Source organism: Mustelus asterias, unplaced genomic scaffold (genome assembly GCF_964213995.1).
Source record: "Mustelus asterias unplaced genomic scaffold, sMusAst1.hap1.1 HAP1_SCAFFOLD_35, whole genome shotgun sequence".
NCBI lineage: Eukaryota > Metazoa > Chordata > Chondrichthyes > Carcharhiniformes > Triakidae > Mustelus > Mustelus asterias.
In genome coordinates, this window is record NW_027590117.1 from 3,514,140 (window position 1) to 3,533,446 (window position 19,307).

Below are 19,307 nucleotides of genomic sequence, written 5' to 3' on the forward strand. Positions count from 1 at the left end.
TCTTTGCAGTAAATTTGTATTAACTTCTTGCTTTCGGTTATAAAGCCGAGGATACTGTGTCTTTTATTAAAGGCTCTTATTATCGTCAATGATTTATACACATGTTCACCCATTTCCCGCTGTTGCTGTACACATTTTTGGAATGATATCCTTGATTTTATATTGTCCCTTTGTGTTCTTCCCTCCAAAGTGAATCAAATCATTCTTTATCTGCCACATGACCTCCCATTCCACCAACCTGCCTGTGTCCTGTCAGAGTTCTACTGGAATTTCTGTATCTCTTTTCACAACCACAGGTCGTTCCAAACTATTTTAATGCCGGTAAAGTATTTTTGAAATGCAGTCACTGTCCAATTGCTGAACTTTTGACCTATCTGTACGACGAAGTCAGAAATTCCCGTTTGGGAATGGGGAATGAATGCTGCAGCTATGTCTCTGCGGCGCTAAGATTGACATGTTGGACTGCTAGTCATTGTCTTGTGAGATGTTCAAAGGTTATGGGTCCGTACCTTATCGCAGTCAAGTTTTCGGGTAAAATTTGAAGAAATAAGGAACTGCTGTGTCAGTGTTCTCAGAGAAATGAAACTGCCGCCTCGAACTTCATAGAATCCCCACAGTGTGGAAGGAGAACACTCGGCCCCACGTGCCAGCACCGAGAACAATCCCACCCAGGCCGTATCCCGGTAACCTCACATATTTACCGTGCTAATCCACCTGACACTACGTGCCAATTTAGCATGGCCAATCCAGCTAATATAGCAGTAATTTGCATGGCTGACGATTCTGGAAAGAGAACGTCTGCCACTATTGCCGGAAATGAAGCTGGTGCCTGCTTTGGAGCTTCTGAAACCACATGTGTTCATGGTGACAAAATCCTGCCCAAAGCTGGTACCCTGATCTCAATTGATTGCCAGATCGAGTTTCTCATAGGCTTAGAATTATGGGAATATGGAATTGTGCTGGACGACTCATCTCTCAAGCCCCTGTGTCCATATTTCATCTTGGTCCCGTGAACTTCAAAACACTAAACGAACCAACAGTTCACCCTCAATAAGGAGGCAAAGCAAATACACCACCGATGAGGTTGGGATTGTGCAGAAGACAATGGGTTAGCAGTCCATCGTTTTAACCACTCGGCCACCTCGTCACATGCACCAACCGCCATCTTTTGTGATTTTAACACCCGTTAAAAAAACAAATTTCTCCAATAGGATAATGCTGTGTTTCTGCAATCTCGTTAATCTCTGTTGATCGCTGTTACTCTTCCTTTCGATGTAAATCCACAGAAAGTAAAGAGAAAGACAGTTCCCCTCTCTGGTCCCTGTTTGATTTTGAATTCACTGAATATAACCCAGATGTAAAAGACAGTAAGTATCGTGAGGTTTTGGCGGAACGGTAGAGCGTCTGACTCCAAGATCAAAAGGTTGTGTGTTCAAGTCATATTAGACTCACGGAGCTTTTCTGTGTCGGGCTTTGGATTTTGTATCTGGTGAAAGTTGGTTGTTTCCGATTGTTCCTGAAATGACAAGTTTCGAAACTAAGTCGGAAAAGATATATCAGGGATGGTTCCGGTTCGCGTGCCCAGTGTTTTCTTTTGGCTTTTTTTATATCTGAACGATGTGTCAGGGATGTGATTCGTCCATTGTTTGTAAATTTCAAGCAAGATCCACAGGCCCAGATGTTTCTCGGGGCATCAAAGGGGGGAGCTGACTGGTGGTGATTTCACTGGAGGATTCACACCTCAGGCGAGGAGCAAGCCTGAGAAGGTGGGGCCTTCATGAACGTCCTTAAAAAATGCAGGGGTTGATCCCTAGCGTTTGGTTTCATAAGCTGTCCAGTCAACTGAGCTAAACTTGCACAAATACGTTCACGGTAATGGAGATCAAGATGATGAAGCAAATGAACTGTCTGTAAGATACAGATATCCCATTGGGCAGCAGCCGGAAGTTTCGATTTGATGTGAGTGAGAATATGACAGCAAGAGGATGGTTTCGATCCATCGACCGCTTCGCTAAGGACCTAACACGCTTCCGCTGCGCCACCCAGCGCCGGGGGGTCAGCTTTTCCTCCCTACCTCTGTTGTGGGGAAGCCAGGAAACGATTCACTGTCTCTTTTTATTTCAAGCAAGACCTACGTGTTGGGAAACTCACCCTGGCTGGACAATAACACGTAACATCACGCCGACTCTAACAGACAGAGAAAGACACACAGAAAAGCAGTAAGAGACTATCAGGACACACACACAATGACAGACAGAAAAGGTGCCGAGCAAACCATCAAGATACTGAGGTGGAAAAAACTGATTATTTGTGAAAAGATGTTTTCTATTACGCAAATACAGGCCCTGTTTTGAAATGTATTTACTGCTGTGTAACTGTGCTCTCTGCGGTGTAATGTTCTCTCTGTTGTGGAACTGGGACTCTGCCGTTAAGAGATCTTCACTGTGATTGTGTCAAATTCTTCCCTGTTGTGTTAATGTGTTCCCCGTTTTGTAAATATGATCCGTCTTGAGTGGAAGTTTTCTCTGCTCTGTAACGATGTTTTCTGTTGTGTCAAATGTTCTCTGTTGTTCTGTGAAGATGATTTCTGTGGGAAAACATTCGACGGGAATTTCAATGGCGCCGTTTTTGAAACTAGCTTAAAATTGCAGACTTATTTCGGCCGAATGGGATACTCCTGTTTCTATTTTATATCCATGTTTCTATGTATTAAATCAGTGAATTTAAATTCATCAGCTGCCGTGGTGGGATTTACTTCGTGTCCCCGTAGATTTGTGCGGTCCTCTGGATTACCAGCCCAGTGACATAACCTTTCATCCCTGAAAACAGAAACAGTTCATTCAGCTAATTGTTACACCTCTTCCGAAGGAGATTATAATTCCCACCACAGAATTTCAATCAACCAATTGAATAAAAAAAATGCTCTACATAGGAACACCAATAATATATCCCGACCAAACAGATATTGCGGAATTGTTGGAGGAGAAATACCGACATCTCTGAGAACTAAATTTACAAAATAACAAGGAAATGCATTCTGAGAACGAGCCCAGCAATGCTTGGAGGAAAAGGTGTGTTTCAGCTGACGGGAAAGAACTCTGTTCCCTGGGAGTTCCACCAGATTCCTGACACAAGCGACCGCGATTGGACTCGAACCTGCAAACCATCACGAGAAAAATCGAAGTGAGACGCCTGATCCATCAGGGCACGTGGTCAACGCATCGACTGCGAACCTGATGTTAGCACAATGTCAATCAATATTGTGATTATATATGTTTTTTTGTTCTTTTCTTAGATCGCCCAGTTATTCCTAGATCCTCGAAAATACAAGGATAAGCTCCAGCTCCCGTGGATAATGTTTTTCGATGTGGAAAAAGCCGTTTGATCTGTGAGTTGTTAAGATACAGGGAGCGTAAGGGATGGAGTATTAATGTATGATTCTAAGAGCAGGAAGATTCAGTTGGAGCTGGACAATACTTTGCTGAGGTCACAGCTGGAGGACTGTGTGCATTTCTGGTCACATCGCTATAATAAGGACGTGATTGCACTGGAGAGCGTGCAGAGTCTATTCACCAGGATGTTTCCTGTTTGGAGAATATGAGCTACAAAGAGACATTGGATAGGCTCGGGTTGTTTACTTTAGAGCAGATACGGCTGCGGGAAGACCTGACTGAGGTGTATAAGATTATGAGGCGTATCGACAGGGTGGATAGGAACCAATTATTCATCTTACTTGCAGGCTCGACAACAAGGGAACAGAATATTAATGTGAGGGTCAGGAAATATGAAGCAGATTTGAGGGAACAATATTTTTTCATCCAGAGGACGGTGGGAGCCTGGATTGTACTGCCTGGAAAGATGGTAGAGGCCAGAAACATCAAAACTGCCATTTCCTTCTGTATCTTTGAATGCCGATCACCCCAGTCGCAGTGTCTAATTCAGTGCAGAAAACCTCTCTGAAACCTAATTGTGTTCATTACTTCTGGACTGGAATGCCGAACAACATCAAAAAGATTCACTTCCTGCTCAGTAAAACACCTCAGTAAGAATATAATCAATTCAAAACCAAACTCCAACCCCCGCCCCTCCTGCGCTCCCCTCCCCCCCGCCCCCCCGCCCCCGCCGATTGGTTTATTGAGATTGGTTTGCAGTCCGTTACGTGGGAAAACATTCTTTAAAACTTTTCCACATTTTCTCCACGTGTGCAGTTTTGAGAAAGACGCCGCAATGCGTTGCAGGTTCCAAAACCTAATCTCAAAATAGGGAAACCCCGTGTCTGAAACGTAACATTTGTTTTCAAATAAACAATCGGCAGTTGGGACCAAAACTGGCAACAGGTCAGTGCTCGTCCCGGATTTGAATCCGGGACCTCTCGCACACTCATTCTCTGTGGAGAAATGGCTTAAAGTTGATTTTAATTTATTAGTCATAAGAAGGACTTAAATTATCACTGCAATGAAGTTACTGTGAAATTCCACCAGTCGCCACACTCCGGCGCCTTTCCGGGTCAATGCACCTAACCAACACGTCCTTCAGACCTCTTTTTAGGTCAAACCAAGTAAACAAACTCAAATTAAATCAGGACAAAGTAAAAGGGGCAGCTCCCCAAAAAGGAGGGGGAACAGCCCGAACAGAAATCAAAATGCAAAGGAAACTTAAAAACATCAAATTAAAACGTGATTATTAGGGTCAATAATGCACCCCAACCCCTGCGGTGCCCAGCGGGCGCGGAAAGCGTCAACCTCGCCCGTGGACACCGCATGCTCCCTCTCCAGGGACACCTGGCCGCGAACGTAACACGTCCTTCAGACTGTGGCAGGAAATGTAAGCAGACACGGGGAGAACGTGCGAAATCCACACAGAGAGTGACCTAAGCACGGGAATCAAACCCGGGTCCCTGGCGTTGTGAGGCAGCAGTGCGAACCACTGTGCTACCATACGGCTGCAGGTGGGAATTGAATGTCCCGGCGGATTCAACGTTTAGGAAGGACAGATATAAAGGAAAAAAGTGGTGGAGTGTCACTCCTGGTTAAAGAGGAAATTAACACAATAGTGAGAAAGGATATTAGCTCTGGCAACGTGGAGTGTGTATGCATAGAGTTGAGAAATACCAAGGGGCAAAAAGCATGCGTGAGTGTCATATATACACTCCCAAACTGCAGTGGTGATAATGGGAATGACATTTAACACGAAATTAGAGATGCATGTGATAAGGGGATATCGGTGTTCATGGGTGATTCTAATCTGCAACTGGATTGCACAAGTCAAATGAGCCGCAGTGGAAAAGATGAAGAATTCCTGGAGCACATACTGGATGGTTTTCTTGAAACCTATGTCGAGGAATCAACGAGAGAGCAAGTCATCTCAGACTGAGTACTGTGTAATGAGAAGGGAATAATTGTCAATCTAGCTGGACAAGACCCTTGGGGATGAGTAACCCCGTGACTTCTTACTGTGCTTACCCCAGTCCAACGCCGGCATCTCCACATGATGTGTGACCATAACAGGATAGCATTTTTTATCAAGATGGAGAGTGAAGTTGTTGGTTCGGAGACTATGGTGTTGAATCATAATAAAGGACACTATGAGGATATGAGGCTTGAGTTGGCCTTGATAGATTGGGGAGAGTTAATTGAAAGGAAGACAATGACAAACATTCAAGGAACACATGGGGGAACTGCAGCAACTGATTGATCATGTCCGGCACAAAAGCAAAATGGCGAAGAGGGCCAATCCATGTCCTACAAAGGAAATTAGAGACAGTATCCAATCCAAAGAAGAAGCATACAGATTGGCCAAGAAAAAAAAGTAGGTCTGAGGATTGGGAGCAGTTTAGAATGCAGCAAAGAAGGACCAAGGGATTGATTAAAAAGGGGAAAATACAGTACGAAAGTAAGCTTGCAGGAAACATAAAGACTGACGCTTAGAGTTTCTATAGATGCGTGAGGAGAAAGAGGTTGGTGAAGACAAATGTAGATCCTCTGCAGACAGAAATGGGGATTGTATAATTGGGGGAAAAGAAATGGCCGAGCAACTGAATGCATACTTTGGTTCTGACTTCACAAAAGAAGACATGAATCAAATGCCAGGAATGTTGGAGAATGCCAGATTTAGTGAGAGGGATGAACTGAGGGAGATTAATATCAGTAGATAAATGGTGCTGGGAAAATTGGAGGGATTAAAAGCGGATAAATCCCCAGGGCCTCATAATCTACATCCCAGAGTACTTAAAGAAGTGGCTCTCCAAATAATGGATGCATTGGTGGTCAACTTCCAGGATTCTATAGATTCTGGAACAGTCCCTCATGATTGGAGGGAAGCGAATGTCATTCCAATATTCAAAAAGGGAGGTAGAGAGAAAACAGGGAATTATGGAACAGGAAGCTTAACATCGAAATGTCGGAAAAATTTTGGAAACCATTATCAAGGGCTTTATAGCAGAGCATTTAGAAAGCAGCGGCAGGATCAGACAGAGTCAGCATGAAGTTATGAATGGGAAATCATGCTTGACAAATCTGCTGACATTCTTTGAAGACGTAACTAATAGAGTTGACAAAGGGGAACCAGTTGATGTGGTATATTTGGACTTTCAGTAAGCGTTTGACAAAGTCCTGCACGAGAGATTATCGTGCAAGATTAAAGCACATGGGACTGGGGGAAGTATAGAGCATAGAAAAAATACAGCACAAAGAGGCCCTTCGGCCCACAAGTTGCGCCGGTCATGTCCCGACCTACCTCGGCTTGTATATAGGCTTACCTATAACCCTCAATGCTATTAAGTTCCATGTACTGATCCAGAAGTCTCTTAAAAGACCCTATCCAGTTTGCCTCCACCACGACTGACGGCAGCCGATTCCACTCACCCACCACCCTCTGAGTCAAAAACTTACCCCTGACAGTGCGGGACCCCTGGCAGTAATCCTGACGGGGCGGCACGGCAGGAAAGTGGTTAGCACTGCTGTCTCACAGCTCCAGGGACCTGGATTCGATTCCTGGCTCGGGACACTGTCTGTGTGGAGTTTGCACATTCTCCTCGTGTCTGCGTGGGTTTCCTCCGGGTGCTCCGGTTTCCTCCCACAGTCCAAAGATGTGCGGGTTAGGTTGATGGGCCATGCTAAAAGTGCCCCTTAGTATCCTGAGATGCGTTGGTGAGAGGGATCAGCGGGTAAAATATGTAGGGGTTTGGGGGCAGGGCCGAGGTGGGATTGTGGTTCATAGAGAAATCATAGAAATCATAGAAACCCTACAGTGCAGAAGGAGGCCATTCGGCCCATCGACTCTGCACCGACCACAATCCCACCCAGGCCCTACCCCCACATATTTTACCCGCTAATCCCTCTAACCTACACATCCCAGGACTCTAAGGGGCAATTTTTTTTTAACCTGGCCAATCAACCTAACCTGCACATTTTTGGACTGTGGGAGGAAACCGGAGCACCCGGAGGAAACCCACGCAGACACGAGAAGAATGTGCAAACTCCACACAGACAGTGACCCGAGCCGGGAATCGAACCCGGGACCCTGGAGATGTGAAGCAGCAGTGCAGACTCGATGGGCCGAATGGCCTCTTTCTGCACTGTAGGGTTCTTTGATCTGTGATCTCTTCTGTACCTACTCCCCAGCACCTTAAACCTGTGTCCTCTCGTAGCAGCCATTTCGGCCCTGGGAAAAAAACCTCCGAGAATCCCCCTGATCTATACATCTCAACATCTTGTCCACCTCTATCAGGTTACCTCTCATCCTTCGTCTCTCCAAGGGGAAAAGACCGAGCTCCCTAAACCTGTCCTCAGAAGGCATGCCAACCAATCCAGGCAACATCCTTGTAAATCTTCTCTGCACCCTTTCAATAATTTCCACATCCCTCCTGTAATGAGGCGACCAGAACTGAGCACGGTACTCTAAGTGGGGCCTGACGAGTGTCTCATAAAGCTGGATCATTATCTCCCGACTGCTAAACTCAATCCCTCGATTGATGAAGGCCAGCACACCATACGCCTTCATAACCACCTCCTCTACCTGCGAGGCCGATTTAAGAGTCCTATGGACACGGACCACAAGGTCCTTCTGATCCTCTACACTGCTAAGAATCTTACCCTTAATATCATATTCCTTCATCCCATTTGACCAGCCAAAATGGACCACTACATATTTATCCGGGTTGAAGTCCATCTGCCACTTCTCTGCCCAGTCTTGCATCCTATCTATGTCACGCTGCAGCTTCTGACATCCCTCCAAACCATCCACAACATCGCCAACCTTCGTGTCGTCGGCAAATTTACCAATCCATCCCTCCACTTCCTCATCCAGGTCATTTATGAAAATGACAAACATCAAGGGTCCCAGAACAGAGCCCTGGGGCACTCCATTCAGAAAAAGACCCATCTACAATCACTCTCTGCCTTCTGCAGGCAAGCCAGTTCTGGATCCACAAGGCAACAGCCCCTAGGATCGCATCCCCTCTCACTTTCTCGAGAAATCTTGCATGGGGGACCTTATCGAACGCTTTGCTGAAGTCCATGTAAACCACTTCTACTGCTTTTCCTTCGTCAATGTGTTTAGTCACATTTTCAAAGTATTCCACCAGGCTCGTAAGGCACGATTTACCTTTGACAAAGCCGTGCTGACTACTTTTGAGCATACTAAACTTCTCTAAATGTTCATTAATCCTGTCTCTCAGGATCTTCTCCATCAACTTACCAACCACTGAGATTAGACTCACCGGTCTGTAATTTCCTGGGCTATCCCTATTCCCTTTCTTGAATGGAGGAACCACATCCGCAATGCTCCAATCCTCCGGAACCTCTCCCATCTCCATCGGCGACACAAAGGTCATCGCTCGAGGCTCTGCAATCTCTTCCCTCGCCTCCCACTGTGCCCTGGGATACATCCCATCCGCTCCCGGCGACTGATCTATCTTGATGCTACTCAAAATTTCCAACACATGCTCTTTCTTAATTTCCACATTCTCAATCTTTTCAGTCCACCGCAATTCTGTAGTACAACCACCCAGGTCTTTTACCACCGTAAATACCGAGGTAAAGTATTCATTAAGCACCTCTGCTATTTCTTCTGGTTCTGTACATACTTTCTCACCTTCACATTTTATAGGTCCTATTTCTTCACATCTCATCCATTTCCTCTTCACATATTTATAGAACGCCTTAGGGTTCTCCTTAATCTTACCTGCCAAGGCCTTCTCGTGACCCCTGCTGGCTCTCCTAATTTCTTTCTTAAGTCCGTTCCTACAAGCCGGACACTCATCTAGATCCCTATCGTCGCTGAGCTCTCTGAACCTTTTGGACGCTTTCCTTTTCTTTTTGACTAGGTTCAGCGCAGCTTTCATGCACCACGGTTCCCGTAACCGACCAAAGCCTCCCTGTCTCATCGGAACGTTGTCATGCTGAAATCCAGACAAACATTCCTTTTAAATCTGCCACCTTACTTAGGTACTTTTCCTCGAGAATATCTCCTTCCAATTTACGTCTCTAATTTCCTGCCTGATGGCTTCATACTTCCCCTTACTCCAGATAAACACTTTCCTTGCTTGCCTGATCTTATTTCTTTCTAATGTTAGCGTAAGGGAGATAGAGTTATGATCACTGTCCCCAAGATGCTCCCCCACTGAGAGATCGACACCTGTCCAGGCTCATTAGCCAGTACCAGATCGAGTACAGCCTCTCCTCTCGTAGGCTTATCCACATGCTGTGTCAGCAAACCCTCCTGAACACACCTAACAAACTCCTTCCCATCCAAACCCCTTACCTTCGGGATATTCCAATCGATGTTTGGGAAATTAAAGTCTCCCATCACGACAACCCTGTTATCACTACATCTCTCCAGGATCTGTTTCCCTATCTGCTCCTCAACATCCCTGTTACTATTGGGCGGCCTGTAGAAAACACTCAGCAAAGTTATCGACCCCTTCCCGCTCCGGACTTCCACCCACAGAGACTCCATAGGCAATCCCTCCACGGCTTGCACCTTCTCTACAGCTGTGACACTATCCCTGATCGGCAGTGCCGCTCCCCACCCCCCTCTTTTCCTTCCCTCTTGTCCTTTCTGAAACATCTGAAACCTGGCACCTGAAGTATCCAGTCCTATCCCTGTCCCCAAGTTTCCGTAATTGCCGCCACATCACACTTCCAAGCACCAATCCACACTCTCAGCTCATCCACTTTATTCACTACACTCCTGGCGATAAAATAGACACATCTCAAATCTTCGGTCTGAGCTCTCCCCTTCTCCATCACCCGTCTATTCTCCCTCTTACAATGTTTACAATCCTTCTCTATTTGTGGTCTAACCTCCTCGCTCTCAGTCACCTCATCACGATTCCCTGCCCCCAACCTTTCTAGTTTAAAGTCTCCCCAGTAGCCTTAGCCAACCTTCCTGCCAGGATATTGGTCCCCCTGGGATTCAAGTGCCACCCGTCTTTTTTGTAAATGTCACATTTGCCCCTAAAGAGGTCCCAATGATCCAGGAATCTAAATCCCTGCCCCCTACTCCAGTCGCTCAGCCACGCATTCATCCTCCACCTCACTCCGTTACTACTCTCACGTTCCTTTGGCACAGGCAGAAATCCAGAGATTACTAGATTTGCGTTCCTTCTTCCCAACTCTCTACCTAACTCCCTATATTCTCTTCTCATGACCCCTTCCCTCTTCCTACCTATGTCAGCGGTACCAATATGTACCACGACCTCTGGCACCTCTCCCTCCCACCTCAGGATTTCTCAATATTTCCATCTTGAGATGGATCGAAAACTGGTTGGCAGAGAGGAGACAAGGGGTAGGAACGAATGGGTGCTTTCCAAATTGACAGGCAGTAGCTAATGGGGTGCCACAGGGATCGGTGCTGGGACGCCAGCTATTCACAATAAATATCAATGGTTTGGATGAGGGAACAAATTGTAACACCTCAAAGTTTGCAGATGACACCAAGTTGAGTGGGAGGGTGAATTGTGACGAGGATGCAGAGATCCTTCAGAATGATCTGGACAGGCTGGGCGAGTGGGCAAATCCATGGCAGATGCAGTAAGATTTGGATATGTGCGAGGTTATTCATTTTGGAAGTAAAACAAGAAGGCAGATTACGACCTGCATGACTGTAAATTAGGAAAGGGGAGTGTGCAGTGGGAGCTGGGTGTCGTCGTGCACCATTCACTGAAGGTAAGCATGCAGGTGCAGCAGGCGGCAAAGAAGGCAAATGGTATGTTGGCATTCATTGCCAGAGGTTTCCAGTACAGAAGCAGGAATATGTTGTTGCAAGTATACAGGGCCTTGGTGAGCCCACACCTAGAATATTGTGTGCAGTTTTGGTCTCCTTTTCTGAGGAAGGATATTCTTGGACTCGAGGGAGTGCAGTGAAGGCTTACCAGGTTGATTCCAGGAATGGCAGGACAGATGTATGAGGGGAGAGAGACTAGGTTAGGATTGCTTTTGCCGGAGTTCAGACGAATGAGTGGGATCTCATAGAGACTTATAAAATTCGAACAGGGCTAGACGGGATAGATGCAGGTCGAATTTCTCCGATGGTTGGGGAGTCCAGAAACAGGGGTCACAGTCTGAGAATTCAGGGTAGACCAATTAGGACGGAGGTGAGGAGACATTCCTTCACCCAAAGAGTAGTGCGCCTGTGGAATTCATTACCACAGGAAGTAGTTGATGCCAAAATATTGAATGCATTCAAGAGGCGGCGAGATATAGCACTTGGGCGAATGGGATCAGAAGTTATGGGAAAAAGCGGGATTAGGCTATTGATTTGGAGGTTTAGCCATGATCGTAATGAATGGCAAAGCAGGTTCGAAGGGCCAAATGGCTTCCTCCTGCTCCTTTCTTCTATGTTTCTCTGAAGTCCCCAAAGCGAGAATCACACCACGAGACCAACGAGCCGGTGACATGCAAGGAGCTGAGCCAATCAGTATATGTTCCGCTCAAAGCAGACGAGCTGTCTTTGCAGACCATGAGAGAGTAATAGAAAATTGAAGACAACACAGCATATTCACAGGGAAATGTGATTCTCGTTGTCTTACACCCTGAGTATTGAACCAAAATTTCAATGTTGGGATTGTAGTTCCTCTCAGCGAAAGGGACTCCAATCACATCAGTTCAGAGATTGTCGTGAAGAACCGACAGGAAACAAAATGTGGAAAAACACAGCTACGTGTGTTCAAATGCAGAGAAGCAATGTATGAAACGTTCCATAGATCGATGATGAGAGGGCATTATGCACCACCCGTGCAGAATACAATCGATAAACAGACCATTCGACCATCTCGTCAACTACACAGAAACTTGTCAACAGTCCCCTTCCATTTGATTTTCTGTCCATGAAGAGCAGGGGAAGAAGGTCTCCCTCACCAGCGCTCCTGGATGATCAGCCAGATGGAACATGCTGGAAATGTAGCTGCTGCAAATGGAAGAAATTTCCATTCCATCAGGTCAGGGAATTATGAGAATGGAGCAGTGTGAAACATTCCCAGACCATGTCCCACATGTTTCTCCTCAGCATGAAAACTCACGGCAGAAAGACTGAAACAGATACTCATTTGATCACATCATGATTCGCATTGACTCATACTTTAACCATGAGGCCACTGATGAAGTCAGGATGACTTCGAATTTCTACTAAAACTCACTGACTGGCAGAATGACATTACACACAGGACTGGTGATTCACAACCACAGGCCGACTTGGCGAGTGGTGAAAACAGATATCACTGCTCCTGACCTTCACCAGAACAGACAGTGAAATGAAACATTGTTCATTAACATCTCTGATGCGTTGAGAAAAGATAGTTGATAAACAATTGCGTTGTGAAAAGATAGTTGCTAAACTTTGGGATACATTGAAAAGTTGTTTTCAGTAGCAGGGCCAACGCGGGTGGCTCGTTGGTCTAGGGGTATGATTCTCGCTTTGGGCACAGTATGAAGATGCGAGAGGTCTCGGGTTCAAATCCCGGACGAGCCCCGGAAAGTTTTTTTTAAAGATAATTCTTTGCAATGAAGACGGCGACAATGAGCGAAAGCCGAAGCAATGTTGAGCTCCCGAGAACTCATTGCAGAGAAAATATCTCTGAAGACTCGAAAAACAACCATACAGTCTGACAGATCTGGGAATCCCACCGTCTGATTTTATTTTTTCCATGTATTAGTTTAATTCCGGTGCTCTGAGTGAACCGCGAATATGGGTGCGTTTCAGCAGTCCTGTTGAGGGGAAATTTACAATCAGGCGACGGACACACGAACAGAGGAAATAAGGGCAGAAGAAGGCAATTCGGCCCCACAAGACTGCCCCGCCATTCACTAAGATCATGGCTGATCTGTTTATGTTTCGATTTCCACATTTCCATCTGTCCCCGTTGACCTGTGATTCTGTTGCCAAATTGGAATCATCTCCCTCCGGCTAAAAATATTCAATATCCCCGCCTCCACCGCCTTCTGAGGCAGAGTTCCAAAGTCGCGCAACGCTCCGAGAGAACAGAATTCGCCGCTCGAAAAGAGGAAGCTCAGTTTTCTTTAAGTGCCCGTTGTTCTGCATTCACTCACACGAAGATACAGCATTTCCACGTGCAATTGTGAAGACCATTCAAAATCTGATGTGCTTTGAACAAGTTACCTCCGACTCGGAGTATCCCCGTTGCAAAGATGCCCAAACAGAGGAAATTCTTTCCTCTTCGCAATCTGGTAAATCTCCTCTGCATTGTCGAACTATTCAAGTTATCAAACTGTCATCTCTTCTGGACCGTTTGCAACGCATTTACATCCTTCGTTAGATATGGATACCAAAACTTCAGACAATATTCGAGATACTTCACTCATGACCTAAACAACTGAAGCATAACATTATTTTCTTACATGATTAAATGCTTGTAACAAAGCAAACATTCCATTTATCTTTTTTGTTACTTGTTATTCTCGCATACTAAATATTTGTGACTCGTACACTCGAAGAACGGGATCCCTTTGCATCTGGGGAAGTTTGCTGCCCTTCTAGAATTGACTAATAACCTGATTTTGTTCTCTTCCTGACAAAGTGAATAACTTCACATTATACTCCAGTTGCCAGGTTTCTACCCATGCACAAAATCTGTCTATAACTATCTCCAAGCTCCTTACGTCCTCCCCTCTCCACAAGTTACTTTACGACATATATTGTGTCTTCTGCAAATTTTGCTGCCGTGCTTTCAGCTGTGGGCTGCGATAGCTGAGCTTCTATGGAGATGACAATTCCCAGACACAAAGTGTCCGATTATTTTTTCCTGTGCTGTAACTATTCTGTGTGTGTGGATGTGAAAACCATTCTGTGTCCCTTGGTGTGTGATGCAGGAATTGAGAGTGGAATTCATTGTTTATCTGTCAGTCCCTGTGGGTGTATATGAGTGAACGATGCACTCTGTATCACTCGGTCTTTTGCTCACACTGTGATTCCGATTTATTGTTTGTCTCCCAGTCTCTGAGCCACTTTGTAGATCTGGGATAATTCAATAAATAATACACCTAAATTAAATTGGGACCATTTTTTTCCAAATGATCAACTGCTCGACACGATCCTCAACTCAAACTATTTCATCTTTTTCTCTGAAGTCCATTCACCTTCCAACACTTACCCAGCTTTCCATGAAATACAGCTCTGCTAAGCGTCTCCAATCATAGAATCCCGACCGCGCAGAAGAAGGCCATTTGGCGCATCGAGTCTGTACCGACCACATTCCCACCCAGGCCATGGTGCTGTAACCCTCATTTACCTTGACGATCCCCCTGACACGGGGGTCAAATTAACATGGCCAATCAACCTAGCCCGCATGTCTTTCGGTTACGGGAGGAAACCCACACAGATATGGGGAGAACGTGCAAACTGCATACAGTGAACCGAGGCCGGAATTGAACCTGGGACCCTGGCGCTGAGGGAGGAGTGCTAACCATTGAGCCACCGTGCCGCCCAAAATACTTCCAGTTTGTTGGCAAATTTCCTGTCTCGTATCCTTCTGTATCTTTTTTGGGACAACCGAAATTTAAATCGAGTGATCGTTTCTTCTTGTATTCTGCAGTGATATATTCACTGCAGGAATGCTCGTGAGCTCAAACCTGCTCCCGATTTAATAAACGGTGGATTGGCTTGTCCGAGATTTTGAACCACGGACCTCTAGCACGCCAGTCCTACCCCAAGCGAGAATCATACCCCAAGACCAACGAGCCAACTTCCAACGCTTTAGCCGATAGCAAATTGCAAATGCTGCCAACTCAATGATCATTTAAGAGTAATTTCTATCGTGGATTTAACAATTAAATTACGAGGCCTATCCTATCACACCCCAGCATTAATTATTCATATTGACCCATTCCTGCAACACCCTCACTTGATGTGAATGTCTTCCCTCTTTTGAAGTTCTGAGTTGCGGCCGATAGAGGTCAGCACATTCAGGTAGAGCGAAGCTCACAGACCAGAGAGGGATAAACAAATAAGAATTGTTCAAATTCTATTGGGAGTGGAAAATTTTAACAATACTAATGTTGGACGTGGTTTTTTATGATAGGTATTTTGTAACAAGCAGTTGTTATCGTTGTCTGTCCCTCGATTCGAGGATGACATCCATTCAGGGCCGTGAGTTTCTGCTATGTGTCTTCATGTGAGTGAACCGGCCCATTCTCGGCCCAGAGAGCTTTCTTCTCTGTTACTTTCTTCTCTGCCGCCATTTTGCCTCACTAAAGTGTGCTGCAGATTGGCGGATATGTTTCGCCAATTTTCAAGGTCCTCCCAGTCATCGGCATGAATGCTCCCTCGCTTCAATCTGGAGGATGTCGGGGAAGTATTACTGATGGAATTTCCCTCACACTCTTAGGATGCGCTGATACACTGGTCGGATGTACATCATTGCCCTGGAACTACCAACCATCAATGGCATGTATGAGTGAGATAAATTCTTATCTGCACTTCCCTGGTCCCATTTGATCCAAATGATTTTTTTCAAAATCTTTCACTGATTTAAATCCCAGCATCAGGCCATTCCTCAGCCTTGTTATTGGAGGAGTAGAAGGGTCCAGTTTCTCAGTCCGTTACCAGGCCATTCTCTTTCCACTCAATGATTCTTCTTTTAATGGGCTGTTGGTGTCGCCTGCAGGACCAGCATTTGTTGCCCTTCCCTAATTCCCCTTCAACTGAGAATGGCTTGTTTGACCATTTCAGAGCTCGAGTAAGAGTCACCCTCTTACTCTGGGTCTGGAGTCACATGTAGGCCAGACCAGTTAAGGAGGCCAGACTTATTTATCTGTTCTGCATCGGTGAATCAGATTATATTTTAGAACAATCGACTGTAGTTTCAAGGCCGCCATTACTTAGGCCAGCTTTCAATTCCAGATTGATTAAATAGTGATTTTAAATTTCATCAGCTGCCGTGGTGGGATTTACTCCGTGTCCCCAAAGATTAGTGCCAGCCTCTGGATTACCAGCCCCATCACCTTTCATCCCTGTAAACAGAAACAGTTCACTCAGCTCATTATTAAACCTCTTCCTGAGGAGATTAGATTTTCCTCCACAGAATTTTATGAAACCATTTGCTGCAAACCCTGTTGCTCCATTCGGGAGCATCAATAATTTATTCAGATCACACAAAAAATATTGATTTCTTGGGAAGAGAATAAAATAAAGAGATGAGAAAATTTAATGAACAGAACAAGAAGGAAATGCATTCAGAGAAAGCGCCCTGCATTGTGTGCAGGACAATGCAGAGCTTTCAGCTGAAGAAGGAAATCTCGGTTTGCCGTTAGTTCTACCAGATTTCTGCATGAAACGACCGCGACAGGACTCGAACCTGCAATCTTCTGATATCATCACCGCACAGAACTACCGAAGTCAGACGCCTTATCCATTAGGCCACGCGGTCAACAGATGCCATGCCGTTCCAAATGTTAGCTCCATGTGAATAACTGCCGTGATTGTATTTATTTTCAGTTGCGTTTTTGGATGCTTCTCTGATTCCCAGATGCCAAAAAATTGAAGGGGAATCCCCAGAGTTTGTGAACTGCCGGAAACTAAAGTCCACTTCTATCATTCTTGGCTGCCTGTTTGTGTGGAGTTTGCCCGTTCTCCCCATGTCTGCGTGGGTTTCCTTCGGGTGCTCCGGTATCCTCTCATCTCCAACGATGTGCAGATTAGGTGGATTGACCAGGCAAAATTGACCCTTATTTTCAGGGGGATAAGCAGCGTAATTACGTGGGGTTACAGGGAGAAATTCTCTGTCGGAGAGTCGGTGCAGAATGTCTGGGCCGAATGGCCTCCTTCCGCACTGTCGGGATCCTATGCCTCCTCCACATCCTGTCTTAAATCTTTAATACCTGTCCCTGAATACTTCTGCTCGCAGCTAATGCAGCAACTTCCCCCTGTGTGCCTTAGTTCAATATGTTATAGTATTTTACACCTCTCGGAGAGCACCACTCAATCCCGTTTGCTGCAAAGAGAGAAACTCCGAATTATCCAGCATTACCTTGTAGGTATAATCCCTCATCGCTGGATTCAAAACAGTAAATCTCGTTTCCCCCCTCATAAGGACCCTCTGTGCTTACCGGGCCTGGGTGCAATCCAAAAACAGCTGCAGTTGATCAGAACTTCATAAAGATTGAGCAGAACTTCCCTGCTTTTATACTGAGTGCCTCAACTTACGAAGCCAATGATCCAATCCGCCTTCCTGACGACTCTTTCCATCAAAGGCATCTTTGAACCTCAGGTCCCCGTCAGCCTGCACACAGTCTAGAACTGGACCATTCAGTTCCTATTGCCTCTCCCCATCTCTTCTGTCAAAATGCAGCTCTGTTCCTGAGTGTGGTATTAATATTTTGTCTCTGTTACAATATCACTGAGAGCTGAGGCTGCAGCTTTTGTTTCTCCAAGATAATCTTTCTGGAAAAAGCCGGAATTTACAAGGATTTTTGTAATTGAGACATTGTCTGGCCGTCTGTGTCTCACTGCCCTAACTCACTCTGTCTCTGTCGATCCCTCCACGCCCTCTCATCAACTTTATATGAAGGGGGGAATTTGTGGGTTAGTAACTGAGTGCACACAATCTGTATATTCATCTGACCAAATAGAATTCAGCTTGTGAACAAGATCATAATTTCAACCAGTTCTGGGTTCACCCAGGCACAGCTCGAATTGGCTGCAGCCCCCTGAATCTGGGGAACAGACACTGTGAGCATCGCCGGCCTCAGCGGTTTTAACAGTTCCTGACCTGTGAAACTCCAACTAATGCCCGAGAATCCACAGCACAGAGCGAGGAGGCGAAGTCCTGGGGCTGTCAATCTGAGACAGAGTTTGATCTGTCAATGTGCAGAGGTGAACATTGTGCCAGCGAGAGTGTGTTAAAGGGGCGGCTGGGTTAGACAAATGTTAGTGTTTGTGTGTCCGCACTCCGCTCCGGATTCTGCAGCCCTTCTTGTGTCAACTCGAAAGATTCACTTGTCATTAGATCGTGCTGCTGTCCTGCTCAGACCTGAAGAAAGAAGTTAAGCGAAAGTTTTGGTCGATTTCAAGGTTTCAGTCGACAAACGAACTCTGAGTCAGCGCTCGACTGAGAGAGCGCGATCAATTCAGCAAAGAGACATGTTGAAATGGAAATTGCTGCCCTGAATTCAGATGGAAATTTCTCAACGGGTAATTTTCAGATTTCAGTAATAGAAGTAGGACAGTCTGAGAATCTGGAGTGTCCAATTTTAATTGCAGTGGGAGAGTTTGTGAGGAGAGTGAAACACAGAGAGACTGGAGGAGCCGGGAGCTGACAACAGCTTGTCTCTGCTCCGTCTGCTCTCTGCCTTTAAGCTGCTCTGTGCCGCCACCGCTAGTTTCATTTCCGATCCAGGTCTGACTTTCACAGACATTTTCCACACATTCTTGGATATAATTTTGTCGGTCTGGGACATATTGTACCAGAAATATATCTTGTGCGTAAACAATACAACAACCGCTTTCTAAATGAGCTGCCCAGCTCGGTTCAATGTGTCAGAAATTATTGGACGATTTTAAAGCAACATCGATTTGGATGCAGAATTCTCTCATCTCTGAATATATTCCATCACTTTCTCGCTTGTTTTTGGAGTCCTGGGCAAAGTGACAACTTAATCCAAAGACGTTTTGAAATTAATTCAACCATGAAATTTCCAGATGTCTTCTGAATATCTATAATCCTCCTTTGCAAACGTTCCAATGTGTTTATAATTCCCGATATTCGACATGTTCCTTCCATTCCCAAGATGTTTTAAGCAGGAATACATAACGCCCAGCAATGAACAGCTTGTAGCATTTTTTGAATGAACATT

At 45.5% G+C, this 19,307-nt stretch overlaps 2 non-coding genes across 2 annotated transcripts; one reads left to right on the forward strand and one right to left on the reverse strand.

The window, feature by feature from the left end:
• Positions 1-12,884: 12,884 nt before the first annotated feature.
• On the forward strand, positions 12,885-12,969 carry trnap-ugg (transfer RNA proline (anticodon UGG)). The gene is given in 2 exon segments: positions 12,885-12,920; positions 12,934-12,969. It is a non-coding gene; the product is annotated as a tRNA-Pro (tRNA).
• Positions 12,970-16,789: 3,820 nt separating this feature from the next.
• Positions 16,790-16,882, reverse strand: trnar-ucg (transfer RNA arginine (anticodon UCG)). Its single transcript has 2 exons — positions 16,846-16,882; positions 16,790-16,825 (listed from the first exon to the last, which is right to left on the reverse strand). It is a non-coding gene; the product is annotated as a tRNA-Arg (tRNA).
• Positions 16,883-19,307: the final 2,425 nt, after the last annotated feature.